At 41.2% G+C, this 19,587-nt stretch overlaps 1 protein-coding gene across 3 annotated transcripts in view; it reads left to right on the plus strand.

Moving 5' to 3' along the window:
- LOC126399582 (zinc finger MIZ domain-containing protein 1-like) overlaps positions 1–19,587 on the plus strand; it is a 160,979-nt gene that overhangs the window by 11,580 nt on the left and 129,812 nt on the right. The window lies entirely within an intron of this gene.

Here is a 19,587-nt window from a genome sequence, read left to right on the forward strand (position 1 = left end):
GACCATCTGCTCTAAAAGGAGGGCATGTTTGAGTCACAGACGCTGTGGTGTGAGGCTGCGCCCGTGATGTGCCTGGCATGTGGAGAGAGAGAAACAGAGAGAGAGAGAGAGAGATGGCTCACCCGAGGGCCCAGCATCCTTCGTGTCACCATGGACGTACACAGAGCGCGGCTGGTTTCACTAATGTGTGTTACATTAGCATGAGGAGTGATGGAGGTGGAGGGAGGGGGTGATCCTCCTCATCTTGGATGAAGAACAAGAGAGGAGATATCTGTGCTTGACTTATGGTGTAAACATCGTCAGTGAGATGAAATAGTCTGAGGTCAGAAATGTCTCAACAAAAGTGTCTGTGTCTCATTTCACCTCTCTGTCTTTTCTCTCTCGTGTGTGTGTGTGTGTTATTTGTGAGGTAGGAATGTGAAACCTAATCTGAGCTGGCCGGGGGGGTTGAGCACAGTGGGTTTCTTTTGGAGAATTACGCTGATGTGTTGCCACTTCTCACAGAGTTTACGACTCTTTTTTCTGGCTGCTCCACGACTTTCATATTGACACTTTTGTTTGTGTTATATTGACTTTTTATGCCTATCTTTATGATTCAGTACTTTCAGTGCATCTCTCCGACAGAGTGCGAGCACATAATCCCCCCATCAAGTCGTTTTTGTCTGCCTCTCAAGTCCTTGGTGCAAAAATCTGCCAGTGCTGTAGCATTATTGCAACCTGTCTCTAATACAAATCAACTTGTTTCAAGTATATTTTGGAAAATCAATCAAAAAAGTTTGATTTTTCTTGATTCAAGTGCAGCAACCTGTTTTAGTCGTCCTTTTTTTCAATATACAAACACTCCTAACCCAACATTTTTTTTAAACAAGTTAAGGTAGAAGTATTCTGGCTTCACTGGCAGAGTTGTTTACTTGTTTTAAGTGTCAGTCAGAACCAGGACTCAGATTTGTTTAATTTATTTCTCTGTTTTCTTCTTTCTTTTTAAACTATATTTAAAAGTACGGCTGCAACCAGGGATGGGATGATATACAGTTGTACCGCAGATCGCAATAAAAAGCCACTCAAAATAAGTTGTTCATGGTGAATTTCCATCATTAGGATAACAGTAAATATTTTGTCCAGCCTATTTTTGTGATAGCCCAACATTTCGAAGCTCCATTATTCTGAAAAATGTCCCTTTGGACCAAAATCCAGTTTCTCCGACAGCCCATCATGCCAAAAGAAATGACCATTGCTCCAAATTCCTGTTTCTCCGAAAATACACACTCCCTGCATGTTAGTGAAGATTCTCAGCCATCCAGGTCATGGTAATCTTGAAGACGGTTCACCCCTCATCCAAGAGACTTTTTCATTTCAGCACTGAAGAAGCCTCTTGGATGAGAGGTGACACATCCTCAAGAAACGTCCAGTTGCCTACGATGTAGTACTTCAGAATACACTCCCTGCAGTTAGACAACCAAGTTGCCAGAAAAGATGTTGGCATTGTACGTCTCTAAGATACGGATATGTAACATTTGTCAACAGCCCTGTGGTGAATGTGTGGTTAGGAAAAGATCATGTTTTGGCTTAAAACACCCACGTTTGATGGCACAAAAATCTCTGGGAAAGCGGCAGATCGGTGAAATACACCTGGGTTTGGTGGCTCAGACGCTGATAGGAAACTTAAACTAACTTCAGGGAGTGTGTTGTTTTCAAAGAAATGACATTTTGGAGCAATGACCACCGCTGTCCGAAAAATAGGACTTTCGGTCCAATGGGAGATTTTCAGACTAATAGGGCTTCGATGGTCAAGAGGAGCAGCTGCTGCAAGTGAATGCAAACTTTTAGACCCAGCAGAACGAATGGTGATGTTTCTTCGGAACAATGGCATGGCACTGTTCGGCAGCACCCAAAGAGACTGTTACGCAACCAACAATAAATGAGATCCTGCAAAGACACCAACCTCAAAAATCGAATAGCTTAACCAAGCATCATCGACGTATTTCATATCGTAAGTTACGATGCCATTTCAAACAGTTGAAAAACCTGGCTTTTTAAGATTAATTGGTTGTTTTTCAATTTAAAATTATCTAAAGTTTTAAGCATATTTTGATGATTATTGGGAAAATATTAATTGCAGATATTTTTGCGAGGATAATCATACATGAATTTTTTTATATCGTCCCATTCCTAGCTGCAACTGATTATTATTTTCGTTATTGATTATTCCGTCCTTGATTATTTTCTTGATTGTCAATTTATAAAAAGTCAAAATTCAACCCCCGAGTCCCAGGTGACATCTTAAAATTTCTTGTTTTGTCAGACCAACAGTCCCAAAACCAAACGATATTTAGTTTGCTGTAATAGTGGACCAAAAAAACCAACAAATTTTCACATTTGAGAAGGAGTACTGGTATTTCTTTTTTTGGTACATTGAAAAAAAAAGAAAGTACGACGGTTAAAGATTGATTTTCTGATGCTAATCGTTTCAGCCCCATTTAAGAAGCACCCATCCTTAGAATGTACTCTCAATTAGCCACAGCTGTTTCTTTAAGACACACCGCACACTGTTGCTCTGTGGTTTCGCTTGACCTTTGATGCTGGAGGTCAAATGGCACGTCTTCGTTTTGGTAAAACAGTTGTCCCCAGTAGACCACCTTGATTCAGAAGACATACCTGCTATCAGGACCTTGCTACTTGAAGCATTGATGAGTCCATGATACTTTGTGGCTTTCTTGTTGTTATTTTCATGGCATCAGCTGGTTGAGGAGCAAATTAAAAAAAGCAAATCACTCGAGGCTGCGTATCCTGCATCCTCTTTGTGTGGCATCGGCAGGCACTTCCTTTGGAGGAGGGAGGCGGAGAAGATCATGTGAGCTGTAATTATATTTATGTTGGGTCCCATTCTATCTGTCACAGTAAATTTTGCCTGACTTGTCATATTGTAAATCATTACAGCGGATTAAATGCTGGTTATGAACTCAAAAGGCCGGGGAAGGGCTCCTTTTTTGTCCCTGTGATCGCTGTATTTGTTTGTTTTTGACAAGCTGGTTGTGATGATATTAGCAGTACAGTGTTTCCTGGATGTTTTCAATAAATTTTAATTGGGAGGAGAATGGGTAATGTCACCGGCGTTTGCTTTGAAGAAAAACCCCCCTTTTCAAAAGAGCAGGCAGCTTTCCAAGAGAGGAAGAATGCCTGTGAAAGCCTCCGTTTCACAAGCCGTCCTCCACTTTTTGTTTTCTTACTTGTCTGGGATCAAAGACTGCGATGAGCAGCGATGGAAAGTTTGACTGTTTCTGGCAAGTGGCGTCTTTCATACTGGTGCAGCAAGAGAAAAAAAAATGGATTCATCTCAATCAGCTGCTCAATGCTGAAACAGGACAGACTTCTGATGACTGATGAAAGAGCAGTCGCCTCTGCGTGCTTCTCATACACTCGCTGTCCAAACTCAGATAGTGATTGACTGAACACTTGCTTGTAGCAGCTGATATTATTCACAAAAATCCTAATGATTAGTTTAGTCATTCATTAGTGAGTGGCACGAATCGGCATTCCCAAATCACTAAAAAGATTAGTTCAGAATGAATGAACTTTTCTCGCCGCTCGCACTGCCACTGCTCTCACACAAATACACTGTTGTCAGGCTTCATTTTATTTTTCCCCTGCTGAAATTTGCAGCAGTTAAACCAACTTGTGGCGGCAAATTGTCGCACGTGTGTTCTACCACCTTGAATATGAAGGCCATGTTTACACTGGGTATGAACATGGGTACTCTGGTCATAAGTCACAGCTCTAATGTGGGATTTATATTTCTGCGTGGAATCAAAGGCGTACATATGGCATAGCCTGACGTGCACCTCCCCAGAAATGTAACTACATGTCGCGGCGATGCAGACCTCCTGTCTATTTTTGTAAGCTGACACCATTTCCCTCAGTGGAAACAAAGCTTTTATTTACTTTTATTTCACAGATAAGAAACAATAAATTGTGAAGACAATACAGCCTCCACAAAAATAGCATTCTTGTGTGTGATTTATCCTGGCTTCATATGAGCAGAGGAAATCTCCGCTGGTTGCTAGGTAAATTTATACAATGTAAAATGCCATAGGCTTGTGCTAATAACGTTAGCATGTTGTATTTGTTTGGAAAACGTGTTTAGTTTTGTCGGTGAACCTTGTGAGTTGTAATGGAGCCAAATTTTGTACCTTTGTTAAATGTTGCTGTTGTCCCTGGCTTCTTCTGAGTAGAGGAAAAGTCCACTAGCTGCTAGGCTAATTTATACAATGTAAAATGCCATAGGCTTGTGCTAATAACGTTAGCATGTTGTATTTGTGGGGAAAATGTGTCCAGATAAAGACAAGTGTTTGTCTGTGAATGCTGCGAGTTATAGTGAAGCTGATTTGTGAACTTGTGTTTGAAACTGTCTCTATTAAGCCATGTTTAATGTGTGTTTAATGTGTGTTTTGAATCAACTAAACTTTACAGCACTTTACACTCAGGTGAAGTTGGGAAATGGTAGCAACCAGGTGTGAGATCATAGGCAGCAGTTATCCCAGAGGCACAGTGTTGAAGAAATGCAAATGTAGTGGGGCAAGACGCCAATCAAAGTTGAACCTGGGGTTGGATTTACTTTCACTTTTACTGGCGAGCATTTTTATAAACAGTAACCGACAATCCTGCACAGTATACCTTTAATAGCAGGTGTAAACAGGGCTAAAGACTGGAGCCGCACTTCTGAGCAGTTGCTTCATTTGTCTACAAAATCGCTTGTTTGGAGAAGCCCTGAATGTTGCAGCCCTCGATTTGTATGCGGATCACATCAACGCAAATAAAGCCTCTGAAAATTTCCCTAATGTTCACTGCAGCAAAATCACATTTCAGCCTTATTTATGCTACTGTCTATACCTGAAGACATAATTTCATCCTTAATCTTTTATAGACGCTCTAACTTGCTATATATTATGGATTTTAGCATGCCGGGAGTTCTGAGAGGGAAAGTATGAATTATTTGTGTCATTACTTTTGCTGCTGATAGGAAATGTTTTGCATAATAAACAGCCAAGACAACAAGTGAAAAATTAATGAGCAATATATATAGTTTATGATGCATGTTTGCCGAAAAAAAAAATATATAAACCACCCCACGCACTATTCTCTTTGGAGTGATTGTCAACCATCAGTTTTCACAGTGTCATTGTTCAGCGACTATTTGTTTTCATTAATCTCCACAGTTTGTATTGTCATGTTAATTTACTTTACAGGAGTCTCACTACAGTCTGAAATTTTAAGTACAATGAGGATGAAAGCCGAGAAGGCGAGGATCAGTGGATATTGGAGAGGAGTAGTCTACTCTTTGCTGAACTCCCAAAGCTTCTTTTTTAATATTTAGCTCCTGTCAGTTAAAATCAAAAAAGTTTCGCACTTTCTCTGAAGCTCGGAGAGAGAAAGGGAGAGAGTGAGAGAGGGGGGGGGGGGGCTGCTTCACGGGTGAAAGCCCTCGCACATGAATATTTAATGGTTGCATTTTAACCAGAGTCATAAAATCCAAGAGGATGTGGCTGAAAAGAGAGCAGTGAGGAGTGTGCAAAGTAGGCTACATTGTTTCTTTATAGTCTGAGCTGAATGCCTGAAAGTCATGTCGCTCCTTTCTGGCTGCATAGTGAATCAAATATGTGGATTGTGTCGGGCTAATTTAAAGCCCGGGCCACGTTTAAGCGATGTGTTGCGGCCTGTTTTTGCCGGGTAAGCAGCTTGTTCTACAGCTGGATGAAGAAATCTTGGACCTTAAGGGGCTAAATTGAAAATGTTTCATTTTGACACTTCCTCAATGCACTCAGGAAAATGGATTTGATACACTTAATCCATTTGGCCAGTTGACCAGATTCAGAGGCAACATCTATTCAATGCACATCAATTTTAGCTTAATGGAGTTTGAGCCAAAAACGCAAAGATATGTGTGGATATTTAATATGCAACCTCTCCTTCTTCTTCTTCGTCTTCTTCTTCTAGTCTTGTCATGCATTTTTAAAATTCTGTTCAGCCCTCCGCCGAGCCAGACTCGCAGCAGACAGACACTGAGCTGATTGTTAAGTTTGATAAAGCTCTGTGTTTGTGCGTGGCAGGCTTTTTTTTTTTTCTCCCCGTGTATGTAAGCTTTACTCCACCGAGGTAATCATTTGTCATCCAATATTGAATCTAGTTAAATGGACTCATAAATTGCAATCACTTAACTCAGCCCAACTATTACGTTTAATATTGCTTTGCGGAAAAGGTCAGCCGGCAGTGGATCAGGTTCCAGCAACCCAGATAATTCAGCTGCCTTTTTATGAGTCTTTTTAAGCTCCGGAAAAATCAGCTGCCAGGCAAACTGACTGTACAGTACTTAACAGCAGCAGCAGGCAGCGCCGGATATGCAGCGGCTACTGTTTATGTTTTCTATCCTTAGATATCCTTAATGCAGTGTTTAAAGTGTGTGTGGTTGGCAGCTTGCAGATAAACCACAGTGGATGCCCTTAAGGGAAACAAAATAGAAGGCTTTCCCCCACTGAAAGGTCCAAAGTGCAGTTGTCCACTCTGCACGGCAACAATGGAGCGGTTGTGCAAACGGAGCCATCAGCGACGCTGGCAAGCCTGGCAAACCAGCTTATCAGGAGGCAGGGTGCACTGAGCAGTGGGTGGGTGTGTGTGTGCGTGGGGGGGTGGCGGTAAGTGGAGGTTAGAGTGCATGTGTGTGTGTGTGACTTTGTGTGGCGTTGAGTGGTACACAGCCTCTCAGTTCATTTGGGAAGCTGTGTGCTCGCTGAGGCTGCAGAGACACAGCTGGGTGGTGCTCCGCGCATGACCCCTTTGTGTTCACATGTTATTGACAGCTCAGATTGGGAATATATGAGTTTGAGTGCATGTGTTCTCATGTATGATCTGCACACCAGCGCCATTAAAAGAATACTAATATCACAGTAATACAGAAGAAATTAGTTTGTGAGGATGTGCTGCTTCTCTTAGTTTTGCATGATATATATCTTTGAACACATCACCGCAAGCCAGTGTGAATTTATACAAGAATCATAAATTTAGTTTCACTCTTGGCCATTTACTGAAAATTCTACTGGTTATAAAGACACATTTTAGTCTGTTTTGTTTAGTTTCAGTCAAGATTTAGTCAGTGGAACTCAATTTTTGATTTTAGAGCAGTTTTAGTCTATGTTTAATTCATAATTTTCTCCGACAGTTTCATGATACTCGATAAAAATGTATGCCCAAAGGTTTTTTTTATTGCTACCACTTTATATTACTGATATTACTGAGGTCTTCAGCTAAATTCGACATCATGTTTCACTCAGTAGAACTCTGATTTAATAAATCACCAGTTATAAAGATGTGTAAACTGTGTTGTTAAGGCAGATGAATGGAGCATTATGTGGGAAACATCACGTTTATTTGCTTTACGCAGAGCTGAAATTGATATGAAAATATGTTAAATGTTTGCCAAATGAGTTAGGGTCTGTTTATACGTTGTAAGAAATCAAAATTAATCTTAGAAAGAGTAGATGTTTACAAGGATAGATTACTACTGGGTGTGAATTTGTGTTTCCTAGGATGGTGAAGGCATGACCAGCCCAACTCTGCCTTATGCTGCCTCTGATTGGCTCCTACCAATCCCACTCCTCTTGCCTAAACCATAATAATCCAAGCAATAGAGTAATTGAGTACTCACCCGTCAGAGGGAGAGTAAGGTGGGTCATGCCTTAACCATCCTAGGAAATGCAAATTCGCCTACCAGGCACAAGCCCAGGGACCCTTTGTGTCAGTCAGGGGTCCTTCTGGCCTTCACTTGCAAAATGTCACTCATATTATCATGTACTGACCAGGACGAGTCTCAAATGACCACAAGGAGATGAAAAGGAACTATGAAGACACGCAAAATAACTACAAGGAGACACAAAACAGCCAAAAACACCCACAGAAAATTACCTTAAAGTGACACAATATCACAAAAAGACGCAAAACAACAATTACAAAAGAGAACGACTAAAAAGTCGTCGTGTGGTATCTTGCTCCTATGTCAGAGAGGTAGTGGTGCCTTTACTATTTCTGTGCCCAGGGGCCCATCGTCTCATAATCCACCCATAGATGTTTACCGAAAGTTAGATTTGCTCCATTAAATTTATCTATATGCTAACACGTTGGTTGAAAAGAAATAGCTGATGCTTTAAGATGGCTACTATGATCTGGTTTAGGTTATCCGCTTTTGTTGACCAAATCAACATTGACTTCATCTAAAGGAATTATGATGGATATTTGAATTTGTTTTCTGATATTGGCGCTAGAAAGACGTTGGAATGAAAAATTGGGTTAAGATATTTTAAAAGTGTAACGACACAATAATTCGCATTGTGTGGATGTTAATACTATGACATTTTGGTTTCCATACCTCATGACCAAATGTTCTACGTCAAGATGACTTCGGTGTGAGATGTTTGAAAGTCATTGGATTTGGTTACTGAAATAACGCAACTTAAAACCAACAAAATATCAACGTGATTTGTCGTTAGTATTCTGTGTCACATTGACGTTGGCATTAGATGTTGACTTGAATTCAACCAAATATCAACTAACGATGTGGGTGGCCAGCTGGGCTCTAGACCAGTGGTTCCCAACTGGTGGGTCATGGTTCATTCTGAATGGACCGCAAGTGACTCGCGAAATTGTCAAGTTTGTAAAAAACACTTTATTTTGAAGTACCGTGAATATTCCAGCACAGAGCTTTTATTTTAAGTGCTGCTTCCTGCTGTAGAGTGAGTGACTAATGGACAGATATTTAACGGAGACAGCAAACTAGTTCAACGACATGGCCAAACGCAAGTATGACGCTGAATATATTAAACTGTGTGGACCTTGAACTAATGACTAAGGAGGAATCTGCACCCTGTGGCTGGACCAGTTGGGAACCACTGGGCTAGACCAATGGTCAGATAAAATGATACTGAAAATAAGTGTTAGCAATGAGATGTTTTGGGCTATAATGTCAAATGGCATGAATGAATTAGAATCCATTATAACTGCTGACGTCCTTGAAGGAAGAAAGTATTTTCAGATCCACCTTTCTGTGAGTATTTGACACTGAAAAGACAGATTTTTAGCGGAGTCCTCCTTTAACCCCCTCACCTGTTATAATACTGAGCAGATGTTAAATGGCTCCACTGGGACAGGTCCGGTGGATAAGCCTGGCGATAAATATCAGAGTGTCAATATTTACATTACTTTGCTTGTCACAGTAATACATTTACTACTGTCTGCCTTTTTTGTATAAAACCTGCGTATGGGAAACCAAATGAATCCCCCGTTCGTCTCTCAGACTCTCTCAGATTGTAAGCAGCACATTTTGTTGGTGGCAGATATATTTTCTTTCTCAGAGCTGTTTGAGGTGTTGGAGGAATGCGTTGTGTGCTCAGAGAGTTTACTCACTTGCAAGATAGTCTGTAGTGCTTTCACTGCATTTCCTTTGGGACACAACACTTGGAAAAAAAAGGAAGTCTCAAGGTGCCTGTGTTAGGCTTTAGATGTGACTCTGGGTTGGTAAATATTTAGAGAGCAAACATTTTGATACCAGCAGGGATTATAGTTGAGGGAAACATGTTTTTCTAAGAATGTAAATGTCAGCATATTGCAAGGCATAATGCTACATATTTTCATTTTAATGCCAGTTTCCAAAAAACAGCAGTTTAGCAACTCAAATCCCACAGAGGGAAATCAGATTGTTTTTCCGAGTCCGGCTTATTTTGATGTAGCTCGCCCACTGAAACTCATTCTCTTTGTTCAAAAACCATCCAATTCATCAGCGGGGATTGTTGCCGCCCACAAACAACCAACATATTTGTTCCGCTGCTTCACCTTGTTGGCTTTGTAGAGGGAAGGTGCCAAAGGTGGGTGTTAAACATGTCAAGTGCTATCTGCCTTATTTACTTGGTCACTGAATATTCATGGGCCTCGATGCTGGTGTCAGCCTTCAGCCAGCCGTGCAGAGAACCAGCAGCAGCCCCCACCGTCATCAAACGAGCTCGATCTGTCGATGTGCAACTCCTTCCCAGAGATCCTCTTTCACGTCACATTTACGTTTGTTTTCTAATAAGGAGGTGATTTCGCCCGAAGCTGACAATGGCTTCCTGTTCCAATTTGCGTGGCATGCAAGGGAAGCCGTGCTGATTCTCGCTCCGAGGCGCTCAGGGACGAGTCAGTGAACGCACCCCTGCTAAGAAAAGAAGGGAGGCGTAAGGAGGAGAGCGGGTATAACCCTGTGTTCTGCAGTCATGCCCATTTACTCCCCCTGACACCTCCGGGGACACGCTCTGACCTCTGCAGGGATCTCGCTCCCTCTTTACTCTCACTCATGCGTTTCCTCTCTGCTCCGAGGAAACCACACCAAATTCCTTGTGCATTACAAGAGCTTTCAGGAGGCCCTCGTCGCCGCTCGGCCTCATCTAGACTGCAGTGACTGTTGTTTGGCAGCACGGCAGAGCTGCGGTGTGGGGTCAGACTCGCTTAACATGGCAGCGGAGATTGCAGTGGTTGTCTCATTAAATATATGTTTCCTGTGTTAACATGAAAAGCTCATGCTCTTTGTTGTTTCTTGCCTCAGATGAAAGACACCCTCTACAGGCTGTAGTCTTTCAGAGCGTGACACTGTCAGCATGGTTAATGCTGTGGATTAATAATTTGCAGGGTGTTGCAACAAGATTTGGGCAGTGCTGGGAGAAGAGTGAAGTCTTACTTAAGTAAAAGACACTATAGCACTGTGTTAAAATACTCCATTACAAGGACTGCATTCAAAATTTACTTAAGACCTGTGGTGGAATGTAACTAAGTACAAATGTAAGGTACTTGTACTTGAATATCAGATTTTTGTGTCACTCTATACAGACAGCTATAGCTGCTGGTTACTTTAAAAAATCGTATTTTACATACAAAACATGAAGAACTTTGCTTTGTTAAACTATCCAACATTATATTCGATCAGCAAAGATGCCAAACTTTTCATAGTTCTAACTTGTCAGATGTGAGGAATTTCCATTTAATTATTTTGATAATTTTAGGGATATTTCTTGGTGTTCTTTTTATTAGTTTGTCCAATAGTTGGGCAACACAAGTGCTTTTTGGCCACTTGGGGGCAGCGCAGCAAGCTGTAAATACCACACCAACATTTTAACATAGATGTTTTCATTGCTATTCTGTATATCCATATAACTAATGTTGTGTTCACACCGAACGCTGGAAATTTTCATGTCGCGTTACTCGCAAACACATTACGTGTTAATTAGCGCCTGGTGTTAACACATCATAATGCTGCGTTAAAATGGAACTCGTGAGCACGTGTTTACGACATTGGAAGTCTAGCGCGTGAGTCATGAACTCTGAGCTTTCACACTTACAAGATTGTGAATACCACAAAAGTAGTGTTCATATGGTCTTTTCTCGTGAACATGGTAAACCCAACCCCATATAAACGTGGCGTTACTGCATTAACAGACATTTCTATAGGAAATACACTTGGACCCATTAAGATTGTTTACATTGTAAGGTTTAAAAAAGTGTATAGCATCCTTATTAGCTAACAGTCATCTGACACGGAGCAACATTAGCATTTATAATTAACATTAGCACTTATTTGGAGTCGTGCTTCTGTCCACCTGATGAATGTCCGATATTCTCTCTCTTTTCAGCTCTGTTTTGGTTGAGCCACGGAGGGTAGTGCACAGTGGGCTTAAAAGTACATGTATACTGTTTAATTTTGTTAATAGGTTTCTAATTTTCTCATAAACCATTAAGTCTGCAGTTAAAAAGGACAGTAAGTAATAATTAATTAGATTTAGTCAAGTAATGGTCAAACTGTTCATGAAATAAAGACCTAGCGTAAGAATCAAAGCAGGTTGTGCCTGACGAGGATGTTTCAATCCAGAAGTTGTCCTTATTGATGAGTTATTACTGCTCTATTGAAAATGTATCAATTACCATTTACAACATTACATGAAGTATCCCTTATTTGTAAGTGGTACCTAGCATATTAATGTCATAGTTGGTAAAGGTGGAGCTACTTAAAGGCTACTGTTACTTGGTAGTATAGCGGCCATGTTAGCAAACAGTCGCTTGAACACAAACATGGAGCAATATTAGCATTTCTAAATTAGCACTTATTTTGAGTCGTACTTCTGTCTGACTAATGAATGTAAGTCCAATATTCTGTCTCCTTTTAGGTCTGTTTTAGTCTAAACAAACTGCTGCTAGCATAAATGCTTAACTGTTTTCACTAGCGAGGTTATTTGCTAACTTAGCAGTTTGGTGCGGAGCAGGTTGGTTCATATAAGCTCTTTAATTTTGTTCACAGGTATTTTGTTTTCTAGTAAACTGTCAAGTTGGCTGTTAAAATTACAATAAGCAGTTAATAAATTAATTTTGGTCAAGTAAATGGTCAAACTGTCCATGAAATACAGAGCTAACGTTAGCTTAAGTATCAGAGCTAGTTGTGCTTGATGAGAATGTATTTTTCACAATGGGGCAATCCAGAAGTTGTCTTTATTGATGGCTTATTACTGCTTTAATGAAAAGTAATAAATAATTTCTTATTTATTAGTTGCAACCTACATAGAGTATGTATAATTTGAAAGTAATACCTAGCGTGTTAATGTTATAGCAGGTCAAGGTGGAGCTAATTTAGGCTAATGTTACTGCGTGATTTACCCTACAATAGCTATGTTTCCATCCAAAAGTGATTCGAATCATTGGGAAATGCGTATTAAAAGATATACGAATCCTGTGTATTTCCATTAAATGTACGGACTTTGGTGAAAACTATGAACTCGCATGAGTTTTCTGCAGAACCGGAAACAAAACAAGCCTCGCATTCTTCTTCTACGTTTTCTGGTGGTTGGCAACCAGCTTGTAAATGCATTACCGCCTTCCCGACCCGGAGTGTGGATATCACCATGGAGAGGTGTGCTACGTCAGACTTAAATCGAACATAACTGTTTCCATCCCCCGTTTTGCGAATCAACATTTTTTCGAATCAACCAAAACCTGGCTAAAGCGAGCGTATTTTAGTTTGTGCGAATCAGGGGATTTTAATTCGAATTTTGGCGTTTCCATCATAATTTTCCGATGTGATACTTCTAGATGCGCATCTAAACGGGCTGATGGAAACATGGCTAATGATGCATCATATTTTTTAAGATGATTACTTGACTTTTATGTACTAGTCTGAAAAGAGACTGTGGCTTGAGTTGAGTAAGACATACACTATTCCCTTTGAAATGTAGTGAATTAAAAAGCAGTATATCGTGGAAATGCTCGATTAAAGTACATTAAGATTGTACTTTAGTACAGTACTTGACTAAATGTACTAAGTTACTTTCCAGCCCTGGATTTGTAAGAGGAGGAGCAGAGAAATCCTGAGTGCAGCCTCTTAAGTCCTGATACATGACTCTTTGGCCACAGCAGAGGGAATTTCATCTCCTGTCATCTCCCCGTTGATTAGTATTGATTGGTCGGGCTGAATTGGCCTCTTGAATGGAAGTTGGATCAAATAATCCCTCATTCTTGTTTCCCAAATCCACTGTGAGGGCTGGAGAACGATTGCATCAGTGGCTTTCCGAGTGCGCGGCAGCAAGCTGAAACATTTCCTGCGGGGGTCAGAAAAAGACGGCTTTTCTAGCCTCTGTGTTTTACCTCTTAATGAGACTGGGGGAAAGTTGACCTACCGAGTAATTGTGACAAACATAGCCAAGGGGGAGCTGAGCGTCGCCCTGCCCCCTTTTCACTGTGGTGGTTTAACAAAAAAAAAAAAACTCGCTGCACCTGCGGTTTGTATAGACATGAATCTTTTCCCAGACAAAACCAGGAATTCACTGCAGCTTGGAAAGATCCCCCCATGGTGCATGGATGACACGGTCTGCTGTGTTGCTGCCGCTGCCTTCGCCGCCACTGCTGCTGGTTGGCTTTGGATGGGGGCAGCTTGAGTGTAATGATGAAATGGAAAAGTTCCAGCGCAGTGAACACTTGCACGCAGAAGGTAATTGGAGATTGCCACCCAAAGAACTGCTTTCAATTCTGCGCCACAGATAGACAGACCACAAAGTTTGATTATGTTTGCTGTTAACCAAACGCCTGCTGTAGCCGAGCGAAATGGGATCCTGCTCAGACCGGGTGCGAGATGGGGAGAGTGAGAAGGCGGCAGCTTGGGCTGTTTTATTATGAAAGTAGCATCAACATTATTATTTCAGTTTGATTCAATCTCAAGTTTTCACTGTTGAGGTGTTTTCAAAACACAAGGACACGCACAGCAGACAGCACAAATGGGTTCTGGCATCCTATTCTTAATTTATGAGACCTGAGTGTTGTGTATTAAATGATTGACAGGTTACGGATTGCTTGGGATCGCCACATTAGTGTAGCATTGTTGATCCGCTTTGAGAGCAGGAGTTTGAGGTTCGTGTTAGACTCGTTTAATTAGGGAAAGACTGCAGATTGGTGGTTCTTTAGCCACTTCATGCCTGATTTGACACTGGAGGATCGGAGTGTGTTCAATGGAAAGCAGATGAATGATTGATAAGAGAAGCAAAAGCTGCTTCAAATCCTGCTCCGAGGACATTAATAATGAAGACACTGTGAGCGCCTCCGATTTCATCACCTCCTGCATGTAGCACTGCAATTTGTTTTTGGTAGCTTTTTGTTTTTTACATTTTTTTAAATTTATATCTAATCTTGATTTTAATATAATTGTGATATTTAAGTCCTTTTCAATTTTATTCTTTATCTATTTTATTGTTAATTAAATCCACAGACTAGTTGTTTTTCTCCACGTACAGCTTTTTCAGTTTATTTATTTATTTGTATTTTTTTTTATTCAACTATTTTACTAATCATGTTATTTATATTTAATTTTGATTTTAATAGAATTTTTGTATATTTATATTTATTTTTTATATTTTATTGTAAAAAAATCCACTGAATTGTTGGTCTTCTCCACCAACCGTGAGCAATGCCATTATATACAGTGTTTCAGTTTTGCAAATGCATGCAGTCGTATCGTGTCGACACAACCTGCATCAGGGGTCCCAAATTGCTGGTTTAGGGGCCAGTCTGGCCTGTGTGGCACTTGCATAAGGCCCTCCACCTGTTTAGGAAAAAAAAATCTGGACTACAAATTATATTTTTTCCCATTTGGATTTCCCCACAAGCTTTTATTTTAGCGAGTTGTTAAAATTTATTGTTGCAAAAACAAAAAAACACTGGCTCCCAGCAGTGAGCAGCGAGCCTGAGACACATAAACTACATCATTAAGTGCACTTCCATCCACGCATTTTCAGCGCATGAAAATGCACTTTAATTCACATTTTCCGCTGCCAATTTTCCGGAAAGTCGGTTATATTTCTGCACTAGATTTGGATGCAAACCATTGATACCTTGCGGTAAAGATTTATTTAGCTCCTGCTCAATTGTTAAGCAGCGACTGGCTCATTTCGCTCCACAAGCTTGTGCTCGTGGTGGTGCTCAAAAGTTTGACTGTTCACTTTTGAGTTATGAGTGCCAGAGGTGCCAAAACACATAAAAGATTTTGGAAGAGGAAAAAGGAAGATGAGGATATGTTTTTGGCAGTGTTGTTGCTCTGTGAAGCTGCCTCTCCTGTCTGCGGCGTAGATCCTGCTGCTCTGTGTGTGTCTGTCAGGCTCCATGTCATCCTGCCATTGTTCAGGCCAGAAATCAGCACAGACTCCCATTGTTCTACACACAAATCTGCAGCTACAGGCTGTTCTGCCCAGTATCTCTGCACTCTGTCATGTTTGTAAAATAGAGTGTCATCTCGGCTATGATAAGAGGTCGCAACGGGCTCTGCGAGCTTCACTGTCTCTTTGCGGTTTGGAAGTTAAAACAACATTGAATCGTTCAAACTTGCCATAATTAGTTAACACTTAATCTTATCTGGGCTTCAAGTGCCACCGGGGCAGAAAAATTAGCCTGAGCATTGCTGCAGAGTGGATGCACGAGCATCTCCTCTCCCTCCCTCCATAAATCCTAACCAGCTCTTGACAGTAAAGGAAGACATGCCTCAAAGTGGATCAAAGTAATTCCTCCCTCCCCCTGTCTAAACGGAGCAAAATGTTGACATGGTCCCAGTCACAAGCTCCGTCGTTTGTGGAGGAGGAGGGCGACTGAGGATTGCTCCAGCTCGTGGGAAAGCATTCTGGCTGAAAAGACATCCTGACGTTTGTTTTCCAAACAGTGTTTGTCTGGCGTCATGTTAAGGGGCAGTAAGGATCTCAGATTGTTCAGTGGGGTTTTCTGATGTACGCTGGTGTTGATGCAGGCTGACTCCACTGATTGTATGTGCTTCTTTCATGTGGTTTTTACTGTGTGAGGTACCTAACTTAACACTTTCCACTTTGCCACGCTGTCTCTTCAGCGTGGCCAGGCTGTGTGTCGCATTCAATGGCAGAGCAGCACGGCTCCTCGACAGGCTACTGCAAGTAACCTTTAGTTCAGAGGGAAAAATCGTTTTTCTCAGTAAGACATTATGCCACATGCGCTTCTTGGCCCTGGCAATATTCTCTCTTACAGTCATGAGGCGCTCTCGCATTGAGCAAAATAAATGATTGTGGTTGCATTAGACCCTGCAGAGCTGTGCTTGATGCTACTAGCTCCACTAGAAGAAAGGTGCAATTGAATACATAGTGTATTTGTTATTTGGATGCCCTCTGAAAGAAAAAAAATGTGACTGGCAGTTGGAGCACGTCTGAGGCATAGATGGGCATCAAACTTTCCCAGTTGAATCATCAGTACAAGAGATGAGTAACTTGTTAGAAAACATCTTGTTCTTTGACAAAAAGTCAAGCCCGCGTATATCTAGGGTCATAGTCTCAGAGAAGTCAACTATAGCCCTTTTTGGAGAGAGATTGTGCAATAAAGCTGCCACGATGACCCTTCACTACACTGCCTTTGCTTTTTTTGACACAGAAACAAACAACTGCAACATCATGCCGCCCCAGTGTGTGTTTCAGATAGCATGCAGGCGACCTGGAAGCAAAGAGGCAGGACAAGCGTGACGTGTAACAAAACAGCGTCAGCCTATTGTGTGATATACATGCAACAGTGGCATAACATGGCAATAACAATCATTTATTGTCCCTGTTATATGGCAGCTCATTGCGTCCCCTGCTTAGAGAATAATGCTGAATTTATACCTCTGCGTCGAATCGACGCTATACCCTACACCGTAGCCTGACGTGCACCTCCCCAGAAATCTTAACTACATGTGGCGGTGACACAGACCTCCTGTCTATTTTTGTAAGCTGAAACCCCTCAGTGGAAATGAAGCTTTTATTTACTTTAATTTCACAGATAAACATTAAATTATGAAGACAATAAAGCCCCCACAAAAATGGTGTTTTTGTGTGATTAATCCTGGCTTCATATGAGCAGAGGAAATCTCCACTCATCGCTAGGCTAATTTATACAATGTAAAATGCCATAGGCTTGTGCTAATAACGTTAGCATGTTGTATTTCTCTGGAAAACGTGTTTCGTATAAGACAGTTGTTTTGTCAGTGAACCTTGTGAGTTGTAATGGAGCCGAAATTTGCAACGTTACCTTTGTTAAATGTTGCTGTTGTCCCTGGCTTCATATGAGTAGAGGAGAAGTCTGCTACCTGCTAGGCTAATTTATACAATGTAAAATACCATAGGTTTGTGCTAAAAACATTAGCATGTTGTATTTTGTGGGGAAAATGTGTCCAGATAAAGACAAGTGTTTGTCTGTGAATGCTGCGAGTTATAGTGAAGCTGATTTGTGTACTTGAGTTTGAAATTGTCTGGACCTCGGGGTCTCACCAATATGCGGACATTTTTTGCTAATGTCCTTCTTCTAGAGTTAGCTGCTAACTGCTAGTAGATGCTTTTTAAATATCCCAGCGTCATCAAAACGTCACATCATTCCGGCATCCAGGTCCCATCCTAACAGTTGTCCCTTTTACATAGATGTCCATTCGGCTTTGTTACTACCTCCTCTGCCGGCTTTAAGATCTAACAACTCTGTCCTCCCGTTCCGTGATCGTACCTTTTATAACAACAAGGCGGAATAAGGGCGTGACATTCCCGCCTTGAGCAGGCAGTAAAAAGGGCTTATGACTCCTAAGTAACAATTTGCTTATTGCAGAGATTAAAAGGCAAGCAGGAGCTGTTCAGTGTTGGATTAATTTAGCATTTGTTGCACATTGTTTAGTTCCCAACACAACAACAAAGTGTCTTGAACTGTTGTCATGCCCGCAGCATCAGTGGCTGACCACATAATGATTTCTAAGTAACATATTTGAATCATTTAATTAGCCGGTCATGACAAAGACCTACATGTATAGTGATGTTGAATCATCTCTGACACTCTTTGGCAACTTGCTGGGAAACACCCTATAAAGTTTTTATGAGTAATGTGTTAGCAAACAGCTGCTTATTTACACATCCAGCTGGGCAGGTAGCGCACAGTCAGTTTATCAGGGCTTTTTACGCTGAATGAAATCTGCAAGAGAGCGGTGAGGCTGTTATAGTTAACATTACTGCTTTGGTTCAGTGAGCTGAACGAAGCTAAATCAAGTCTGTTTAACTGAAGGGAGCTGCAGAGCTGGGTGATAATTTTCTGCAGGTTTGACCCCCTTAACATTATATACACTAGTCATTTCTCCATTGTTGAAATAAAATTTAAAAAATTGATTTGTGCGGCTTTAAATTGGCAGTAGTACACACATGAATTCTGATTACATATTGGATGTAACCATGTTGCGTAAGGTGTATTAGTATGTATGGAATTTGGCTTGATGCGTTTATTTTGGGTCTTTGTATCCTCATAATTCAAGATAACTGCGACGAACAGCTTGAATGTGATCACCATTTGATTGAATTCTTAATTTGTCCTTGATTGATGCTGAGTGTGTAAGAACATATGGCTCTGGTGTCTGTAATGGCCTGCCGGGTTCTGATGTTTTGCTCCAATAAGCCGCCAGACATTTTTCAGCCGGCGTTGCCTCTGCTATGACACATGAAGAGACCGCAGATGAGAATCACCTGTCTGCAGTGAGCCCCGGGAAGCAGAGCCCATCTCCTCTCAAGGCGGGTTGTCACCGCGGCTATTAAGACTAATAGTGGCAGCCTGTGATAAGCACAGTTAGCTGAATTCATGACCCGAGCGGCTGGAGTGGCGAGATCATTTCCACTTGTGTGTTTTTCTGCTGATGCGTTTAATTTTTATCCTGTCCGGTGCTGTGACACAAGAGGGAAACCAGAGAGTGCCAGAAAGAGAGAGGAAAATAGAAAGGGAGTGATGGAGCCTTGGGTGAAATATTGATTGGTACAATCCAGGGTGAAAGCACTGCAACAACAGAGGTACATTATATTCGCTCATATGACACAGATATAGTCCTCTCTGCGGTGTTGATTGCATGCAACTCTTATCTAGTCTTTTGTTGTCACTGATAGTTTCTTGTTAAAGGCCGATGGTCTTGTTCAAGGCAAATTACAGGAACAATGTCTTGGTTCCTTAATATAATCACACACCTTGCTGTGAACACTTTCT

Source organism: Epinephelus moara, chromosome 13 (assembly GCF_006386435.1).
Source record: "Epinephelus moara isolate mb chromosome 13, YSFRI_EMoa_1.0, whole genome shotgun sequence".
In the NCBI taxonomy this organism is placed as follows: domain Eukaryota; kingdom Metazoa; phylum Chordata; class Actinopteri; order Perciformes; family Serranidae; genus Epinephelus; species Epinephelus moara.